Source organism: Cimex lectularius, unplaced genomic scaffold (genome assembly GCF_000648675.2).
Source record: "Cimex lectularius strain Harlan isolate CLEC.00 unplaced genomic scaffold, Clec_2.1 scaffold10, whole genome shotgun sequence".
NCBI lineage: Eukaryota > Metazoa > Arthropoda > Insecta > Hemiptera > Cimicidae > Cimex > Cimex lectularius.
In genome coordinates this window covers 1,569,872-1,591,202 of record NW_019392665.1, presented here as the reverse complement: position 1 = coordinate 1,591,202, position 21,331 = coordinate 1,569,872, and the positions used below count along the sequence as shown (strand labels likewise).

General features: G+C 39.8%; 1 protein-coding gene across 1 annotated transcript in view; it reads left to right on the top strand.

Moving 5' to 3' along the window:
- LOC106667306 (protein dimmed-like) overlaps positions 1-21,331 on the top strand; it is a 138,630-nt gene that overhangs the window by 84,960 nt on the left and 32,339 nt on the right. Inside the window, exon 3 of the mRNA XM_024225096.1 lies at positions 5,081-5,134. The gene's annotated coding sequence lies outside the window, so the exon portion shown is untranslated. The remainder of the gene's footprint in view (positions 1-5,080; positions 5,135-21,331) is intronic.

Here is a 21,331-nt window from a genome sequence, read left to right as displayed (position 1 = left end):
AAGGTCGTGGGTTCGAATCCCGTTCGTGACACTAGCTTTCTCGTCTCAACCAAGACCTTACATAAAATGAATAATTAATTAAAAGAGGTAATTTAGTCAATCGACCACTAAACGTAATGGATTTAATAAGTAAAAGAAGTATCGCTTCGTTAACAGCTCCCCGTGGCCATTTCATAAGTAGCTGAGAATCGAATCCTGATTACACGACAGATGAAAAATTCGAAAGGGTGTAGGTTGAGTGAGAAGTTGGTGTCCGAGAGGATCGAAGTAATTTTTTTAATTTTTAAGCAGAAAGTCAATGTTAGAGGTAATCACGATCTATGTGTTAACCTTGTTACCTTGTTATCTCTGTTAGGACGTGTTATATCGAGAAAAATGATGACGTGGACTTGTAAGAAACGGCTGGTTAACATTGCTCGATCTAACAGGCATTGGCCAATGTTAGGTGTTAGGTCGAAAATGTAGTCACATTTCTATCCATTAGGGCGTAGGTAACTAACATGGCAGCCATGAATTTAACAGCTGTTTTTTCTTTACAAGTATTTTTATTCTTAAATATGCGTTAATTAAATCAGACCAATACATTTCTTTTGATAATTTCCGACCTGTCCTCATATTCTCATTGATAATAGATACAGCCCCTATCCTATAAAGTTGTAGGATGTCAGAGGTTAGGATATAGGTTAGGTATGTCGGCACCGATTGAAGCGTGTTATTTGTTAGTACTTTTCGAGTACATATCTTATTGGAAATTTAACGTAGTTTCCAATGGTCTCAACGGATTTGTCCAAAACCTTTTTAATTTTGAAGTTGTCATTGTTTATTTGAAGCAAGGTCGTGAAATATTAAAAAAATCATAAAAAATGGAATAACACCGATACTGTAAACATTCGGACCATAGTGATTAGGGCTTTTTGGTTCCATTTTGAATGTTGAATCTACTAGCAAAATTTGAAACACGAGTATAAGTCCTCTGTTTATACCAATAGCATTTAATTTTTAAGCAGAAAGTCAATGTTAAAACACGATCTATGTGTTAACCTTGTTAACTCTGTTAGGTCGTGTTACATCGAGAAAAATGATGACGTAGACTTGTAAGAATCGGCTGGTTAACATTGCTCGATCTAATAGGCCTTGGCCAATGTTAGGTGTTAGGTCGTTGGTAACCAACATGGCAGCCATGAATTTAACAGCTGTTTTTTGTTTACACGTATTTTTCTTAAATACGCGTTAACTACATCAGACCAATCATTTCTTTTGTTAATTTCTGATCTGTCTTTATACTCTCCTAAAGACACATCTTTATACATTCATAAAAGATACATCGCCTATCCTATAAACTTGTGTGCTGTTAGAGGTTAGGATACAGGTTAGATATGTCGGCATGAATTGAAGCGTGTCATTTGTTAGTATTTGTCGTGTGCATAGATAGCATTTTGAATGAAAGAGTTGAATAATTTTCCTTTTTTATTAACTTCTGGTATCTTACAATTTAACACAAAACCATAACAACCAACAACAAGCCTTCAATGACTGTTATAGCTTTATTTTCGGTTCTACCAATCGCCACGCGCAGCATTGCGGAAAAATTAACATTTAACATTCTAAGAAAAAAAGGTGCTTTCACGATCTTACTGGACATTTCTTAGTTCTGGAGTTAACATCTTACAGACATCGTGACTTGATCATTATGTAACTAAGTGTTAAAAGAATGGCGGAAGATTTTTTCTAAACATCAATCTTAAAAATCTTAACGATCAAGTTTTATTATACATATAGAACATTGATGTTGAGAAACTATAATTGTTTCTTTTAAACAAAACTTTGTGAGGAATGCACGATAGTCTGTGGTTTAATTGAAACCCAATCGGGCGGGCTTGTTTTTCCGGGCGTCGAACCGAAATAAGCACCCTCCGGTGGCGGATTAGGATTTTGATTACCCCTATCCAACAGAGGTTAATGATTCCATCAGGTGTTCGGAACAAAGGTCGCCCCCGCTTTTGTTTTCAATCCCGTTTGCTGTCGGACGACGAGGGCGAAAGGAAACATCATTTCCTGCAGGGCAGGAAATCCACCCCTGTGGCTGCAGAGGGGAATGTTTTAAATTGTGAACTCTTTCCATCCAATACAACTTGACGTCATAGTTTTTGTATCTTTCTCGAAAAATATGCCTACGAAACGATATTTTCTCACGTGTTAACGACGGAGAACCTTTTGCATTTTTATTCTTCTTGGCTATTCACTTATTTGAAGATCATTTTAGGTGTATTTTTCAGGTACTTTCAACCATTCCAAATATCCTTTTATTATAGATATCGATTTCGGAGTACCAGCCTCCCCTCTTCAGTCTACATAGTAAAAATTACCAAGTTACATATTACGAACAATTTTTTCCTTTTCTTTTATTTAAAATTATATGACACAAATTGTTCGTGATATGTAACTTTGCAATTTTTACTATGTAGACTGAAGAGGAGAGGCTGGTACTCCGAAATCGATATCGAGATAAAAAAAAATGATATTTTGAAATGGTTGTAGGTTCCTGAAAAACACTCAACGATAAAAATGATCTTTTGAATTTTTCGTATGTACTTTACGGGGCTAATTTTTAGCCTCGCGGGATCTCAATCTATTCACCAATTCTTTTTGCACTGGTGAGCTCGAATGCGACTTGAACCTACCTGCTACCTCAGAAAGACGCACAGTTGTAAAGGATTTTCTAACTAAAGACTTCATTAAACTTAGTAGAAGAACTATTATTTTTAAACAAAAATTAACATATTAGGGATATTTTGCATAACGTTAGCGTTAACGGTAACGCTAAATGAAGCTTATAACACAGCGGGTCACGTTATTTGTCTTAGAATAGCATGCTTTTTAACGGGTGGCGGTAAAGTCAACAAAATTCTTGTTGGAGGTATTGTCCAATTTACAAAAGTAATATGATTTGTATTATATAATAGGTGATCTTCCACTTACGCCTGTGTGTATGACCTTCGTTGTCACTCGCGGGATACGAAGGATCGGACCATCGAAGGGTATAGCGTCGAGGACGCTGAGACTACGACTATGGAATCCCTCGAATACGTAAGGGGTAGTGGATGGGAACGGTGAAGTGGAACTTATAACCTATTCCGTTCCAGCGGTCTTTAGCTTACTTGTGACGCCACTGTTAGGGTCGCTTAGGAGACTGAACAAAAAGACTACCGTAGCCTGTTCGTTTCGATGTAGCAAATACAACCGGGGCGGTCGTGTCTGGGTGAATCGTCTGAATCCTGAAAAGGTGAGCTTGTGAAACCTGGGACGGCCGTTCCACCCCAGGGGTGGTTGCTCTTGGAGGTTTTCGACTGGAGATGTCGCAGAAGAGGGGTAGATCATTCTCTCGGAGTTAACTCGGAATACGCGATAGGAACGGTTGGCTGCTGGGGTTGAGCGAGTCTGGCCCGAAAGGGGGAGCCTGTGAAGCCTTGGGAACAGCCGTGCCAGGAGGCGGCACAATGTGGGCACCCCTTAGAGGACTGTGTTATTGCATGAGACCCCAGAAGGAGGTGTGCCTAGTGTCGTTCTTCGAAAGTACGAGGTGCCCTTAGTAGAATTTTATTCGAAGAAGCGGCAAGATCCTAAGAGGGCGGAGATTGAACTGAGTATGGGCGGTTGGTTTCCGGAGCGATCCTGAAAAGGTGAGCTTGTGATGCTTTGGGGACTGACGTGCCCGCAGATTGCCGAGGTGGGCCTTTTGGAGGATCTCAATAAGATGCCGCAGAAGAATGATGGATAATTCTCGCCGAGTTTTTATATGTGGTAACATCGAACGAATAGGTGGGATGAGTTTCAATGGAGAGTCGCACACAGTTAGTTGTTGTTCGCTATGTGGATGAAATTTTGGAACATCATGCGTTGCCTATCCTTGATGAAATCAGCGACAATCTTCCAATGCACGATAATGCCCGTCCGCATGTCGCTCCCAAAGTACAAACGTACCTTCAACAGCATAACATCAGGGTCTTAGCCTAGCCATCCCGTTCTCCAGACTTGAACCACCTTCGAACATTTATGGGATAACCTCAAAACACGAATAAGAGCTCGTCCATCCCCTCCATGATACACTCCACCATCTTGTAAGGACTCTTCTTGAAAAATGGGCTAACCTCCAGCAAAGAGACATTTCCAGACTGGTAGAAAGTATGCCGAGACGTCTTATTAGAATTAAGGCAAGAGGAGGAAATACGCGATATTAAAATGTAATGTGATATCTGATGTAATTGAACCCTTAAATTTACTACATCTATTAGGTTTCGTGATCCGATTGACCAAATAAATTCTTTTCAATTAATTAATCTTTAATTAAGGTTTTTGTTGAGATAACAAAGTCAGTGTCACGAACGGGATTCGAACCCAGGGCCTTCGGCTCAATACGCCGCTGCTCTACCACTTAGATCAGTCAAGAATATCAAGATCGAGGTCACGATAGCTCAAGTGTTTAGAGGAGCGGCGTATTGAGCCGAACGTCGTGGGTTCGAATCCCGTTCGTGACACTGAAGTTTTTATTGAATAAAGGAATCGGGGATGAAGGTAAGTGATAAAAACCATTTCTTTTTCTTCCGTCGAGCTTTCGGCTATATTTAATGCCTTCCTCAGATCATAGAAAAAATTATTTAAAACTGGAAAATCAATTCGGACATTTGGTCCGAATAGAAAGGATAACTCCTACTGGCTTTTTTATCTCAACCAAAACCTTAATTAAAGATTAATTAGGAGAAAAAAATATTTTTATATATAAGTATGTTAAAATTGTAAACTGTGGCTTCAGTTGCTCGTTAATGAAATGCTTATTAATGAACCATCTTACCTCCTGATGACTCTAAAATATTTGTCGGCTAATGAAGTTGTTAAGGTTGAGTTAACCACTTGAGCAAAATGGAAATTTCACTTATTACCCAGAGTCAGTTAACAGCATTGTTTACACCCTCAACCAATTGGGGGGGGGGGTCGAGTGCCCTCAATCCAATTGAGTGTCAATTTCGCCTCCCGGGTAAAAATCTTATCATGCTTGTTTAAAGTGTTAATTTTTAATTTCCAGGTGCCGGCGTCCTTGTCGAGTGAATTCTGGAAGCTCGCCGAAACGGCTGCCGAGGTAAAACGAATTTATTTATAATTAATGGCGCGGGGTGAGCGTAATCAACGAGGGGTATTCAAAACGAGCACCCTTTAATTTTCCGACCGGCTTCAACTAAAAATAAACTGTCTAATATATAAATCATAAAAACTGATATAATGTGATGGTGTTGTGATATAAAACTTGGGTTACAAATTAATCAAAATTTATTATTATTTTTTTACGAGGGTTCGCAACAGCAGAGGTCATATCAACCCCCGGGGTGCCAGGGTTTTTTTATTACTATTATTTTTTTTTAAATTGACTACTAGAATTCTGCGATTATATCGTATTTTACTTTTCGCAAGTTGTTTAGAAATAAAAGCGATAAACCTAAACTTTCACATTCACTAGTTTTCGTGGTCCGCTTGACCAATTAATATATTTCAATTAATTAAGGTTTTTAGTTGAGATAAAAAAGTCAATGAAATGAGCGGGATTCGAACCCACGACCTTCGGCTCAGAACGCCGCTGCTCTACCTGAGCTATCGCGACTTCGATGAAAAGGTGGGTTTAGATGGGGAGTTGGTGTCCAGTGGATCGAAGTCACGATAGCTCAGGTGGTAGCTGCGTATCTAGCCGAAGGCCGTGGGTTCGAATCCCGCTCATTTCATTGACTTTTTTTATCTCAACTAAAAACGTTAAATTATACTGAAAACACCAGTCAATTGTTCTGATACTCTTATCAAAATATTTGATACAACACAAAAGTTGAAAGAATTGTTCTAATTAACAAAAAATAAAGTAAACAAAAATGTATAACATTGGCACGATTTAACAACACACATAAACTTTAAGGGTTAGAATAGTGTTTTATTATGCACTAAAGGATTGGTCTTGCAACCATTCAATGACTCGCCGCCGAGAACCTCATTAAATCCGGCGGCGTGCCTACACGCTCTCTGTAAGGAGCCAAGGAGACAAACTACTTTTATGTGCGACACACCGAACAACCTTTCTCGGCATAATGGGCAGCGGGTTTTGGCCTAGAGCAGTTGACCGTGAGTCAACCGCGTATGACCTATTCTCAATCGGGTAACGACTCCTCGTTGCCAACTCAGTCCCTAATACATTGAAGATGTGTTATCAGAAGAAATTGTTCTTGATATGCTACTAATTGGCGTCAGTTTTATTTTAAATGCAAGGGCCACATAGCTAGGTGAATACATGAAACGTATTTCAATACATTGTTTTGAATAGCCAGGATGTAGTTCCGAGTAAAACCCTATCGAACACCTTTGGGATGAGTTGTCAAAAGTAATAGGGATATGGTTAAAACAGGCGGCCAAAAGGCCTACTGCCCCTTGACCTGAATTGATCTATTGTGCTCCCCTGTTATTTATAACTCATTGGCCAGATTCAGGCTATTAACCAGCCTCCACAGTTTTGCCAGCGGCCCCTGGTTTAGGATCTTGCTTGTGGTTTCTCCTGTCAAGTTGCAAGAACTTGCACCTACCTAGACCTTCACAGAAACATAAAGATGTTCTGAGGTCTCCTCCTCTTCCTGGCAATATCTGCACAGTGTTTCCTCTGTCTGTACTCCTATCCGGTGCATGTGATTTCGTAAGTGGCAGTGTCCATGCCATCCCGCTCGTGACGCCAAAAACAAAAATTACTCACAGGGACATCTTCCCTGTGGGCCCAGGCAAAGTCCGACCATCAACCCTGATGCGTCGGGGTAACCAATGATGGAGGCATTATCCCTATTACCATCCTTACCCTTTCCCTTTTCCCTCCCTCTCCCCCCGCTGCTTTGGCTTACTGAGGGTTACTGAACCCGCACCCCTCAGGCAAAGGGTGCATCAGTAGGGAGTTCGTATGACCTCCCGGGTGGGCGATCAGTCCAACCTTAAAAATAATACTGAACCACGGGAGTTGGAGGTTGGACTCGTGGTCGTCGTGGTTTGTACACAAATTGTACCTTAGCTGGAGGGTACCGGCCAACCGGAGCTGTCTTCTCTATCTCCGGGGGTGGTGAAAGGCATGGCCTAAAGGCTATTCTGGAAACTTCAAAACTACCTTTTATAAGGCACATGTATGGATGTGCCCTTTTCAGGGCACTTCTGAACTTGGCTAGTATTGCACTACCGTCGCTGCCCAAGGGGCTGAAAAGTCCATGCATGTAAGATCTTTCCGGTGTTCTTTCGAGAACACTAGGCGTCTGAGAAATCCTCTTGGGGATAAGTCCGGACGTTAAAAATCCTCAAGGGTCTCAACGCCCATCGGTAAAGATGGGAACATCTGTCCATACCTTTTCAACTGTCCCGTCACACATCCGGAATCCTGGTTGGGTTGCGGTTGCCTTCCAGTAATTCTTTTATAAGTTTTGCGGATTGCCCTTCTATGAACCTTTTCTCGAGCCTCATACCTGTGGTATTATTTCACCAGGTTTTGGACTCATTAAGGTTCCATTTTAACATGTGACGTCTTGTGTGGCAGGCTGTTAACCGCAGTAGGGTTCTGGGCAAAGAGAGTCCACGTCCCTCCCTTTTTGGCCAAAATTACAACCTTTTCGTTGCCTCTATGCCCCGAATGTCCCGGGACCCACGCCAGGGTCAGGTCATTAGTGTCACGGACTTCCGTCAGGGCCTCCATGCATTTCCAAACACTCTTTGCCTTTGCTAAGACCCTAAGTGCGGCCAGGCTGTCAGAGAAAATGGCTACCATCCGAGAATTTATTCCTAGCCTTTTTATTTCTCTGGCGCATCGCTCAATCGCTATGAGTTCAGACTGGAAAACTAGCATTCTTGACCAGATCTACCGTCAGTTCGATCTTGGCGCTCTTCCCAAAGAACCCTTGTCCTCCCAACTTGTCGATTTTGGAGCCGTCAGAATACCAGTAGGAATTTGCCTTTAGTGGTGTTCCTTTGGCTCATTATTCCAGTTCTGGTATCACTACTTTGTTGGTTCTTGGTAAAGTTGAACTTTGGAGTAGTGGCATTAATTGGCATCCCAGAGAATTTGCATGAATTAAGAATGGCACTGTTGTAGGAATATGACAATATTCCACAGCACAACATTCAAAACTTCATAAAATCGATGCCTCATCGAATACAAGCGGTGATCAACGCAACAGGAGGATATACTCCGCGCTGAATTGAATTTTTCTTCATTGTTTCTATACAAACATTTTTGGTAACAGTAAGAATACTGTGTAACAACACTGAAGAGAACTCATTTAAACAGGGGTCGAAAACCTTATGAATAAACAGAACTTTTTTCAAAGACCATGCTGTACAACTATTCAAGAATGTCCTCTTCAAATAATAGAATTTAAAAAAAAAAGAAACAGAGAAAAATTATTTATTAATAAACTTATTACTCATATTTATTAATAGTTAAATTTACTAGTTTCGTGGCCGCTTGACCAATTAATATTTTTCAATTAATTAAAGCTTTTATTTAATATAAAAAACTCAGTGTCACGAGCGGGATTCGAACCCACGACCTTCGGCTCAATACGCCGCTGCTCTACCACTTGAGCTATCGTGACCTCGATCCTCGACACTAACTTCCCATCTCAACCCCACCTTTTTAATTTTCCCTCCTTTTTGCCATTTTTCAAATGTCGTGTAATCTATTGGATTCTCGGTGACTATTAGACAGAAGTTTTCTATACTTTGGGTTGATATTGCGTTGTTATTATTGTTCAAATCTGGTGAGACGTATGTTTAAACCTATTTTATTTTCAACCGTGCGGAGAATATCACTTTAACACTTTGACGCCGTGAACTTTTTAACATGAAACCTACCACGTATCACACTTCCGTTGTCGCTTCAACTTTGAAAAGCCGAAATTTTTTAAACCCCCGTCAGAGAAAAGTTTCGCGTATTCCGGAGAGGTTGTATCCCGTAGGCAATAATCAAAACGGGTTTTAAACGAGAGGAAAATTATTTTCGTATCGGCGAAGGACTTCGTTGTCCGAATCTGTTCTAATTTGTATCAATCAGCTCCTTCCCCTCCCTTCGGGCTTATCCTTCAATCGATTAGCCGTCTCTTACCGTCCGTCGTTAACACTTCTCGTGTTTAAAATTAGTTTGGAAAAAAAATGTCTTAACAGCTCTAATCGTTACCTCGTCTAGTATTCATAGCTTAGAAATAAAATTTTCCAGTTTTAGTTTAAGAATTGAAAATATGAATAATTTGAAAATACACCGACAGGCAAAAAAACTCCGCCCATTTGTAATATAACTTGATTTGTATATATTTTTATATATTAATCAAAGTTTCACGTTTTTTAACGTTTAATAAACAAGTTTTTGTCTAAAAAAGTTTTTAAAAAAATGTAAATTGCTAAGGAAAAATAAAAATAAACAAAATTTAAAAAATTAAAAAATACGGGTAAAATTTGTTCTAATTTTGTATTAGATTTTTAATTAACATTTCAATATCGCGCATTTCCTCTTCTTGCTATAATTACATCTCGAAGATGCCTCGGCATTCTTTCTACCAGTCTGGGAATGTCTCTTTGCTGGAGGTTAGCCCATCCTTCGAGAAGAGTCCTTTCAAGGTCGAGGAGTGTGTCAGGAGGTGATGGACATGGTTTGTCTTTTGAGGTTATCCCATAAATATTGGATGAGGTTCAAGTTTGTAAAACGGGCTGGTCAGGCTAAGACCCTGATGTTATGCTGTTGAAGGTAGGTTTGTACTATGCGAGCGACATGTGGACGGGCATTATCATCCATTAGAACAGGATTGTCGCTGATTTCGGGGATAGAGCATGATGTTCCAAAATTTCATCCACATGGCGAGTGGCTGTCAAAGAACCTCTACGAACAACACCCAACTCTGTGCGACTCTCTTTTGAAATTCCCGCCCACACCATCACTGAGGTACGTTGAAAAGGTCGGATCTGGGAAAAATTACAGACTTTGTACCTTTCATCTCACCTTTCCACACTCTTCCGGATGGATATCGTAGAGGAAATCTACTCTTGTATTTGTAAAACGTACAGAAGACCAATCGGCTTTGTTCTCGAGCAAATGCGAGCCGTGCAGCTCTGCGTGTTCTGGTCCATTCTGGTCCTTTAGCGGGGCGAAAAAGCCATCAGTCCATACCGATTAAATCTTCTTCGACCAGTGCCTTCAGAAATTTGGACACCTCGAACTTCCTGGAGCTGATGAATTGAACAACAATAAGGTGCCAAAAAACGGTCATCCTGTGGTTCTTTACCCTTGGAGTCCAGAACCCCGGGCCTTCTTTGGTAGGACGGGCATTATCGTGCGTTAGAGTAGGATTGTCGTAGATTTCATCGAGGATAGGCAACGCATGATGTTCCATAATTTCATCCACATAGCCAGTAGCCGTCAAGGAACCTTCACTAACAACAGCAAACTCCTTGCGACTTTCCATTGAGATTCCCGCCCACACCATCACTGAGCTACGTAGCTAAATACAGGCATCGTACTTTTCATTTCGCCTTCTCCACACTATTTCAAGCCCATCTAGAGATGGTAGAGCAAATCTACACTCATCTGTAAAAAGTACAGCAGACCAATCTTTCAAAGACCGATGGCTGTGTTCTCGAGAAAATGGGAGCCGTGTAAGTCCGTATGTTCTGGTCAATTCTGGTCCTCTTACTGGACGAAAAGCCATCAGTCCATGCTGATTTAATCTAATTCGAGCAGTGCGTTCAAAAATTTGGACACCTCGAACTTTCTGGTGCTGATGAATTGAACAACAATAAGGTGCCGGTTTAGCAACATTCTCACAGTCAAAAAAGGTCATCCTGTGGTTCTTTACCCTTGGGAGTCCAGAACCGGGCCTTCTATGGTAGGACGGGCATTATCGTTAGAGTAGGGTGGTCGTAGATTTCATCAAGGATAGGCAAAGCATGATGTTCCAAAATTTCATTCACATAGCCGGCAGTGTCAAGGAACCTTCACTAACAACAGCAAATTCCTTGCGACTCTCCATTGAGATTCCCGCCCACACCATCACTGAGCTACGTAGCTAAATACAGGCTTTGTACTTTTCGTTTCGCCTTCTCCACACTATTTCAAGCTCATCTAGAGATGGTAGAGCAAATCTACACTCATCTGTAAAAAGTACAGCAGACCAATCTTTCAAAGACCGATGGCTGTGTTCTCAAGAAAAGGGGAGCCGTGTAAGTCCGTATGTTCTGATCAATTGTGGTCCTCTTACTGGACGAAAAGCCATCAGTCCATACTGATTTAATCTAATTCGAGCAGTGCGTTCAAAAATTTGGACACCTCGAACTTCCTGGAGCTGATGAATTGAACAACAATAAGGTGCCGGTTTCGCAACATTCTCAAAGTCAAAAAACGGTCATCCTGTGGTTCTTTACCCTTGGGAGTCCAGAACCGGGCCTTCTATGGTAGGACGGGCATTATCGTGCGTTAGAGTAGGATTGTCGTAGATTTCAACGAGGATAGGGAACGCATGATGTTCCAAAATTTCATCCACATAGCCAGTAGCCGTCAAGGAACCTTCACTAACAACAGCTAACTCCTTGCGACTTTCCATTGAGATTCCCGCCCACACCATCACTGAGCTACGTTGAGAAGGTCGGCTGGGAAAATATAAATTTCAAGCTCATCTGGAGATCGTAGAGCAAATCTACACTCATCTGTAAAAAGTACAGCAGACCAATCGTTCAAAGACCGATGGCTGTGTTCTCAAGAAAATGGGAGCCGTGCAACTCCGTGTGTTCTGGTCGATTCTGTTCATCTTACTGGACGAAAAGCCATCAGTTCTGTTTTAATCTAATTCGAGCAGTGCGTTCAGAAATTTGGACACCTCGAACTTCCTGGAGCTGATGAATCGCTTGAACAACATAAGGTGCCCGTTTCCGAAAAAACGGTCATCCTGTGGTACTGTTACCCTTGGGTGTACAGAACCGAGCATTTTATGGTAGGACCCAGTTTCTCGAAAACGTCTAACGGCGTCTCGCATAGTTTCATATGGAACTCCTATGGCAATAGCAGCATAGAACATGATGGAACGTCCTTCATCAAGTGCCACACCACGCGCAACATCCTCAGCACTAAGTGCCAGTTTCAAGTTTAAAATTTGAAGTTAAGAAAAGAAAGATGAAAACTAAACAGTTTATCCCTTCAGAATTCAAAAACAATGAGATAAATTAAGGACAGAATTTTCTTTTATCGAGAAAATAAATTCCAAAACAGTTGGGTGGAATGTTTTGCCTGTTGGTGAACTTTACTTGTTTGAATATCAGGAAAGAATTTGAAATCGTAACAAAATTGTACATTAAAAAACGATATTCTCTTGTTATCTATCTAATTATAGGTTAAAAAAAAGTCAAAATTTACTTACTGTAGTTTTGGTGTGAAAAACCATGAGTATATGTAAATTATTTTTGATATTATTGATGATATTTTGGTTTCTTAGACTAGTGTTAACAAAGTGTTCCCGTAAAGCCATTTGGTAATTGAGATGAAGTACGATTCCGAAGTTTGGAGGTTGGGGTATTGGTGTGAATCAGATAATAATTGAATGTAACCGAGATTATGGGTGACGTCGGTTCGTTCCGACGTTTAATTCGCGGTTAAACCGGACTTTCCACCGCCTCTCCAATTTAAACTTGTTAATTGAAGTGTTTAACTTCACTTTGCAGACAGTCGGGAGGCGGGCCGATTTTCATAATCGATTCGGGTCGGGCCGAATCTCCTTGGAGGTCGATCCAAATCGAATTAGCGCGTGTCGTCCGAGGAAATATCGTTCATCGAAATCCAGAAAGCCAATCACGCCACGGACGCAATATACCTCGAGCAACAATGACGAAAGTCATATATGTAATATTAACGGAAGAAGAGCACGTATTGTGAGCAGAAAGGCCATTGTTACCCGGAGTGAGTTTACGTCTACGCCGTATATCCAAAAACGCCTTTATTCCTGAGGATTGTAAAAAAACGCATTTTTTTTATTCCGACCGACTCCCCAATAGAAACGGCTCCTTTTTTCCTTGGATTATCTCGAAACGTAGTGCTAATGCAAAAATTACAATCGGCTCACGTTCTGCGACCCTGAGAAACTGCCGTAGGAAAGAATAACAGTACCAAATTCAGAATTGACCCTTATATATAAAAATAAGCTTAAAGGCTAAGTTCCTACATAATTACAGAACGTTTTCCCCTAGAAAAACGTCGGTTTTTACCAAATAACTCATATTCTAATAATACTTAAAAATTTTGACAATGTTGTACGCCAGCAATAATAATGGGATACCTTAATACTCGGCGATTCATCACTAAGGGTCCCGGGGTCGAATCACACCGCCCTGAACTCGAGCCCAATATAAACTGCTCAAAAATGAATAGGGATATTGCCAATATTTGTTTATGCTTTTAAATTTGGAATATCAATTAGACGTAAACATACTTAATGCTTAATTTCACTAATTTCGTGGTCGGCTTGACCAATTAATATATTACAATTAATTAAGGTTTTTAGTTGAGATAAAAAAATCAATGGCACGAGCGGGATTCGAACCCACGATCTTCGGCTTGATACGCCGCTACTCTACCACTTGAGCTATCGTGACCTTGATCCACTCGGACACTAACTCTCCATGTCAACCCCACCTTTTCAATTTTCCCTCCTTTTTGCCATTTTTCAAATGTCGTGTAATCGGATTGGATTCTCGACGACAAATGAAATGGCCACGGAGAACATTAGTGAAGTATACTTCATTTTTAATCGTTAAATTCACTAATTTCGTGGTCCGCTTGACCAATTAATATTTTACAATTAATTAAGGTTTTTATTAATTCAATTGAATTAAATTTAATTGAAAATTCAAAAGGTGCGGTTGAGATGGGAAGTTGGTGTCCGAGTGGATCGAGGTCACGATAGCTCAAGTGGTAGAGCAGCGGTGTATCAAGCCGAAGATCGTGGGTTCGAATCCCGCTCGTGCCATTGACTTTTTTTTTATCTCAACTAAATACCTTAATTAATTGTAATATATTAATGCTTAATCCAAAACAAGGATAAAGGGTTTTTCATTGTTTACTTTTTACGGAATTTAAAATGTTTATTCAGTCTCATTTGAATTCTGAAGAAATAAACTGTTTAGATTTTATCTTTGTTTTCTTAATTTCGAATTTTAAACCTAAAAATGCCACTTAGCGCTGAGGATGTTGAGCGTGATGTGGCACTTAGTGATGATGAACGTTCTATGCGTTTATTGCCATCAGAGTTCCCTACGAAACACTGCGAGACGCCGTTAGACGTTTTCGAGAAACTGGGTCCTGCCATAGAATGCTCGGTTCTGTACACCCAAGGGTAACAGAACCACAGGATGACCGTTTTATGACTTTGAGTTCCGAAACTGACACCTTACTGTTCAAGCGATAACAGCTCCAGGAAGTTCGAGGTGTACAAATTTCTAAACGCACTGCTCGAAGAAGATAAAATCAGTATGAACTGATGGCTTTTCACCCCGTCCAGAATTGACCAAAACTTTGAGTTGCACAGCTCCCATTTGCTCCAGAACAAAGCCATTGGTCTTTGGACGATTGGTCTGCTGTACTTTTTACATGAAGACTCATTGTTTAATGAAATTTCTAGGCTTTACAAGATGGACGATGATCGTATTGGAGATCTGAAGGCGATGATGGCCGGAAAGCGGTGAATTTCTCTGAATGCGATATCGTGCGTTGTTCGGCGATGACAAGGCCAGTGTACCGGCCTGGTTCCAGCAGCGTCGATGATGATGATGATCATGATGGATGAAATTAAAGTGGCGATGGTAATGACATGATCCAATCCAGGCGGCGAGTCTTCCGGAGATAATGATGGATGATTCGTTCGTGGGATGATAATGATGGTAGAAGGATAAAGGAAGATGAAATAGTAAGGGAAAATGGCGATGATAGGTTTGGTACCAGGTCGGGAAATGGGATGGAGGCGGAGTTAAGGATGGGGCGATTCTAAAGCCTAGTACGCACTGAGATTCTTTGAATCGATTCATGTTGCGGGGCAGAGTCGGGGCTGCGTAGATCCACTTTTGCGATGCAGCCCCGATTCTGCTCCGCGACAGAAAACCATGTCCAGACCAAGCTTCAGTTCACATTCATCAGTGCCTGCAAAAATGACGGGGAACTAGCTCTCAGGAATTTCTCTTGCTCTTTTTTCCATTGTACGTAGTGCATTCAATCGGAAGTGCATTAAAAAAGCTGTAAAGTCAACTCGGTTCCACACATACCTTCAATACAAGACAGTATCAAAATCTTCAAGAAAACACCCATTAGAACGTCAACTAAACAAATGAAGCAAGAGCGCTTGTTCCGATTCACGTCCGCACTGGCAAATGTTGCGCAACATTGAGTCAAAGAATACCACATCGGATGGGATTCAAAAGAGTCCGAAAATGCTAGCCCCGAACACATCAGATTCATCGCAACAATGAATCGGGGCAGCCCGGACTCAGGCCAGATGCAGCCGAGACTCTCCGGTGATTCAAAGATTCGACTCAAAGAATCCCAGTGCGTACTAGGCCTTATGTCAATAGCAATGCAATAGCCGGGCGATCTTACACGGTGGTTAATTACTATGTGCCTTAAGGGAGATGACAGGGCGAGATGTACATGCTCCGAGGGCAGACGGAGAAGAGAGCCAAAAAGGCTGGAAGGGACGGATTTTTGAGGAAAAAAGAAGCGAAGCCTGTTGTGATTGGTGGATTTTGATAAGATAAGGGTTGTCGATATAGGGGTACAGAGTACGTCAGAAATCGAGCGCTTGGCTGACGGAGACGCGCCCGAACATACGTCCTGGCATAGTACGAACGTACCTTCAACAACATAACATCATGGTCTTAGCCTGGCCTGCCCTCCAGGCTTGAACCACCATCGAATATTTATGGGATAACCTCAAACTACGAATACGCACGTGCATCACTTCCTGAAACACTCCACGATCTTACTGATCATGTTAGATGTTTTCGAGGAACTGGGTCCTACCATAGATGGTCTGGTTCTGGACATCCTAGGGTGATAAAAACACAGGATGACAGTGTTTTGACTGTGAGAATTTTGGAAACCGTCACCTTACTATTCAAGCGATTCAGCAGGTCCAGGAAGTTCGAGGTGTCCAAATTTCCGAAGACACTGCTCGAAGAAGGTTAAATCATTATGGATTGATGGCTTTTCACTCCGTAAGATGACCAGAATTGACCAGAAAATACAGAGTTGCACGACTCCCATTTGCTCGAGAACATAGCCATTGGTCTTTGGACGATTGGTCTGCTGTACTTTTACAGATGAGTGTAGATTTGCTCTACAATCGCCAGATGGGCGGGAAAGAGTGTGGAGAAGGCGAAATGAATGGTAAGAAGCTTGTAATTTTTCCCAGAGTCGATCTTTTAGTAGGGCAGTGATGATCTGGGCGGGAATTGCGATGGAGAGTCGCCCAGAGTTGGTTGTTGCTCGTGGAGGGTCTTTGACAGCCACTTTTTATGTGGATAAAATTTTATCATGCGGTCGATCGAATCACCATCGAACATTTATGGGATAACCCAAAAGACAAAGCACGTCCATCCCCTCCATGATGCACTCCACAATCTTGAAAGGACGCTTCTTGAAGATGGTCTAACCTTCAGCAAAGAGACATTTGCAGGCTGGTAGAAAGTATGCCGTGGTATTTTTGTAAAACTTACAAGTGGGCGGAATTTTTTGCCTGTCAGTGAATCTGGTAATAAAGATCATTAAGCGTGATTATTATTTTCTGCAATGTTAGATATAAGATACATATATATAACTTCTTTTCAAGGAAAAAATATCTGCCGGTTTGAATTTGACGGGTCAACCTCAACGCGCCCATTTGCCATTCTTCCTCGGATAATTATAGCCCCCGTGATGATGATGCTGTAATATTTTTCGTGCGGATTAGAAAGGGCACCTGGCCATTTAGGGGGCACGTGATCCGGCCCAATTAACACTAAATGGGCTAATGCAAATTGGAACAATGCCTCCGCTCCCTCTGGGAAATATCCGGCCGCCCTGTGAAATATCTTTTCGAGCGCCGCTGACGCAGGCCGTCCCGCCTTTCGATGAACCGTGAAAACGTCGGTTATTACCTCGTCTGACTCAGCTTCGGATCGTATTTATTTGAAGGGATTATGCGATGAATAATCGCCCGTTTCACCTTCCTAACAGCATTGCCTTGTCGCTCAGCTGGGGCGCTCTTGGAATGGGAGCATAACCCCGGAGAGAAGTCCATATGTGGTCGAGGAGCCACCCCAAAATATAAAAGGGTCGAATAACATCAAACTAATAACAACAATAATAAAAATGAATGATTTAGACAAAGTCACCTATCCACCACTTTTTTATTACACTAATATCTTATCCTTAAAAAACCTCATTAGATGGCACTTTTTAAAGCTGTTCAATTATATTATTATAGTTATTATATTAATTTTTTCAAAAAATTAATCTACTATCAAAATGGAACCAAAAAGTCCTAATTAACTATGGTCCGTATCTCAACATCTTCAGAGTTATTCCACTTTTTTGATTTTTTAAGATTTCACGACCTTGCTCCAAATAAACAATGATAACTCCAAAACTAAAAGGTTTTAGAAAAATCCGTTGATAACATTGAAATCTACGTTAAATTTGCAATAAGATTAATACAAAACTTGTCTCGTGAAATAAGCGTTTTAGTAGCCAGAACATTGAAAAATATTTGTTTTTTCAAAGTTGAAAAAAATTCTATGGTGATTCAAAACTACTATTTCTAAACCTACAGCCCAGCAAATTTCAGAAAATGTACTCCATTTAGTATCCTTTTTAGTGGTGTAATTGCTTTATTAATTACTTTTTTCAAAGATGAAGAAATTGACGAAGGAAAAAAACGTAAAAAAGGATTGGTTATGTGCAAAGATTAATAATAATAAAAAAAATAATAAAACTTAAGGAACTGTCTCGGTCAGAACCCAAATTGAAAAAAAGATTAATAATTTCATTCAAAACTTCCTCAAGTTTTTTTATTTTATTTTTCCACCGTACCAATCCGTCAGCCACGGTTTTTTCTTTTCCTCCATTATTTCTTCATCTTTGGAAAAAGTAATTAAAAAAGCAATTACACCACTAAAAAGGATATTAAATGGAGTACATTTTCTGATATTTGCTGGACGCTAGGTTTGGGAATGGTAGTTTAGAATCACCATAGTAAATTTTTCAAATAAAAAAACATATATATTTTTCAAAGTTCTTGTACTAGAACTCTTATTTCATAAAGATTTACAAGTTTAGTATTGAGCACATCTTATTGGAAATTTAACCCAGTTTTCAATGGTATCAACGGATTTGTCAAAAACCTTTTAGTTTTGGAGTTTTCATCGTTTATTTGAAGCAAGGTCGTGAAATCCTAAAAAATCAGAAAAAGTGAAATAAAGGAAACCTTCGTGAAATAAGCATTTTAGTTGGCAGAACATTGAACAATATATTTTTTTCAAAGTTGAAAAATTTACTATGGTGATTCTAAACTACTATTTCCAAACCTAGAACCAACAAATTTGAGAAAACGCACTCCATATAATATCCTTTTCAGTGGTGTAATTGTTTTTTAATTACTTTTTTCAAAGATGAAGAAATTGAAGAAGGAAAGGGAAAAAACCGTGGTTGACGGATTGGTAAGTTGGAAAGATTAATAATTATAAAAAATAAAAGGTTTTTCCTTAAGGTTTTTTTCCAACTTATCAATCTGTCAGCCACAGTTTTTTCCTTTCCTCCATCAATTTCTTTTTTTTTCTTTTTTTTCAATTCTTTTTTTTCAAATATGAAGAAATTGATGGTGGAAAGGAAATACACCATCGCTGTCAGATTGGTATGTTGGAAAGATTAATAATAATAAAAAATAAAAGGTTTTTCCTTAAGGTTTTTTTTTCCAACTTATCAATCTGTCAGCCACAGTTTTTTCCTTTCCTCCATCAATTTCTTTTTTTCAATTCGTTTTTTTTTCAAAGATGAAGAAATTGATGGAGGAAAGGAAAAACACCATCGCTGACAGATGGGTAAGTTGGAAAGATTAATAATTATAAAAAAATAAAGGTTTTTCCTTAAGGTTTTTTTTCCAACTTATCAATCTGTCAGCGATGGTGTTTTTCCTTTCCTCCATCAATTTCTTTTTTTTTTCTTTTAACAATTCGTTTTTTTCAAAGTGAAGAAATTGATGGAGGAAAGGAAAAACACCATCGCTGACAGATTGGTAAGTTGGAAAATTAAAAAGAAACTTAAGGAAATTTTGAATGAATTTTTTAAACTTTTTAAATTTGGGTTCGAAACCGAAATTGTGCGAGTGTTTACTTATTCACCAACACGAAAATAAATGGCAAATAAGTTTCGAGCCCAAATTAAAAAAGTTTAATAAATTCATTCAAAATTTCCTTAAGTTTTTTGTTTTGTCTAATTTTCCACCTAACATCGTCACCCACGGTTTTTTCCTTACGTTCTCCAATTTCTTCATATTTTGTTTAATATGTTTATTTTTCTCTTTTTACGGGGGTTCGCAACAGCAGAGGTCATATAAACCCTCAGGGTGCTGGTGTTTTTGAAAAAAAGCCCATTTGTAACTATGTCGGGTTCGAATGCTGGAAGCAAAACGTCCTAATTAACTATGGTCCGAATCTCAGCAGTTTCGGAGTTATTCCAATTTTCTGATTTTTTAAGATTTCACGACCTTACTTCAAATAAACAATGATAACTCCAAAACTGAAAGGTTTAGGACAAATTCGTTACTACAATTAAAAACTGTTATATTTCCAATAAGATGTGATCAATATTAAACTTGTAAACGTTGCTGAAATAAGCATTTTATTAGCAGGAACTTCGAAAAATAATTTTTTTTTCAATGTTGAAAAACTTACTGTGGCGATTCTAAACTACTATTTCCCAACCTAGAGACCAACAAATTTATAAAAACCTACTCCATTTAACATCCTTTTTAGTAGTGTAATTTCTTCTGTAATTAGTTTTTTCAACGACGAAGAAACTGATGAAGGAAAGGAAAAAACCGTGTCTGATAGATTGGTTTTTAACGAAAATATTAAAGAATTTCCAATATATTTAGTGGTCTGATGGACCAAATTACTTCTTTCAATCAATTAATAACCTTCCGATCAGTACGCCTTGATCCCCCCCCATTTAAGCTATCGTGACTTCGATCCACTCTGACACAGCCGAAGGTCTTGAGTTCGAATCCCGCTCGTGACACTAGATTTTCCATTTCAACCAAAACCTTACATAAAACCTAAGAAAATCCCAAAAAGGAGGGAAAATTCGAAAGGTTGTAGGTTGTTATGGGCAGTTGGTGTGCGAGTGGATCGACGTCACGATAGTTCAAGTGGTAAGAGCAGCCGCGTATTGAGCCAAAGGTCGTGGGTTCGAATCCCGCTCGTCACACTAGCTTTTTTATTTCAACCAAGACCTTACATAAAAAGAATAATTAATTTAAATAAGTAATTTGGTCAATCAGACCACTAAATATATTGGAAATTCTTTAATATTTTCGTTAGAATCTATTTGTGTTAAGAACTTAAGGATTTTATGATGAGCATAATGCGTATCGTTGTTTTATCTATTTATCTATATATTTTTTGTAGTGACAAGACATGACAATACAAAAAATATCTCCCAAGTTGCAGTCTTATTTTGAAGTTATTGGGGAAATTTCCTAGGGGTTTCATAATTGCCCTCAACCCCCTGTTTTGTAAGTGGCTCCTTTTCATCCCCGTTTCCGTTTCCTGTGAAAGGACGAGTTTTATCGGCAATCCTTGGCGACTTTCTATCGTCAGGATTCATTTACATGTCACAAGCAGGTGTAGCGGTATTTTCAAAATGGTAAACCCGCCCCGGAAAAAAAAAGAGATGACTTTTCTCAGGCGGCTTGTCAATACTGAAAGTCTTAAAAATTTCCTCCTTACGGGAAATCGCGGTCGATGCACTCGGCCTTTTATTGCGTCATCCAAAGGCGTAAGAGGAATATTCATGCCGCCGCTCCTTTTAGCACCAATTAAAATACAAATTAAGGTGAAAGGGCTGTTTGCATAAAGTTCTGATGGGTATGAAACGGGGGTAGAATAAACGGGCGGAAAGTTGCCACGGCCGCGGTGAGAACGGTGAGATCCGTTACTCCCAAATAGCAACTTGCGACGATCGGCCGACAAGCAGAAATTCAACTTAATTTACTGTAAA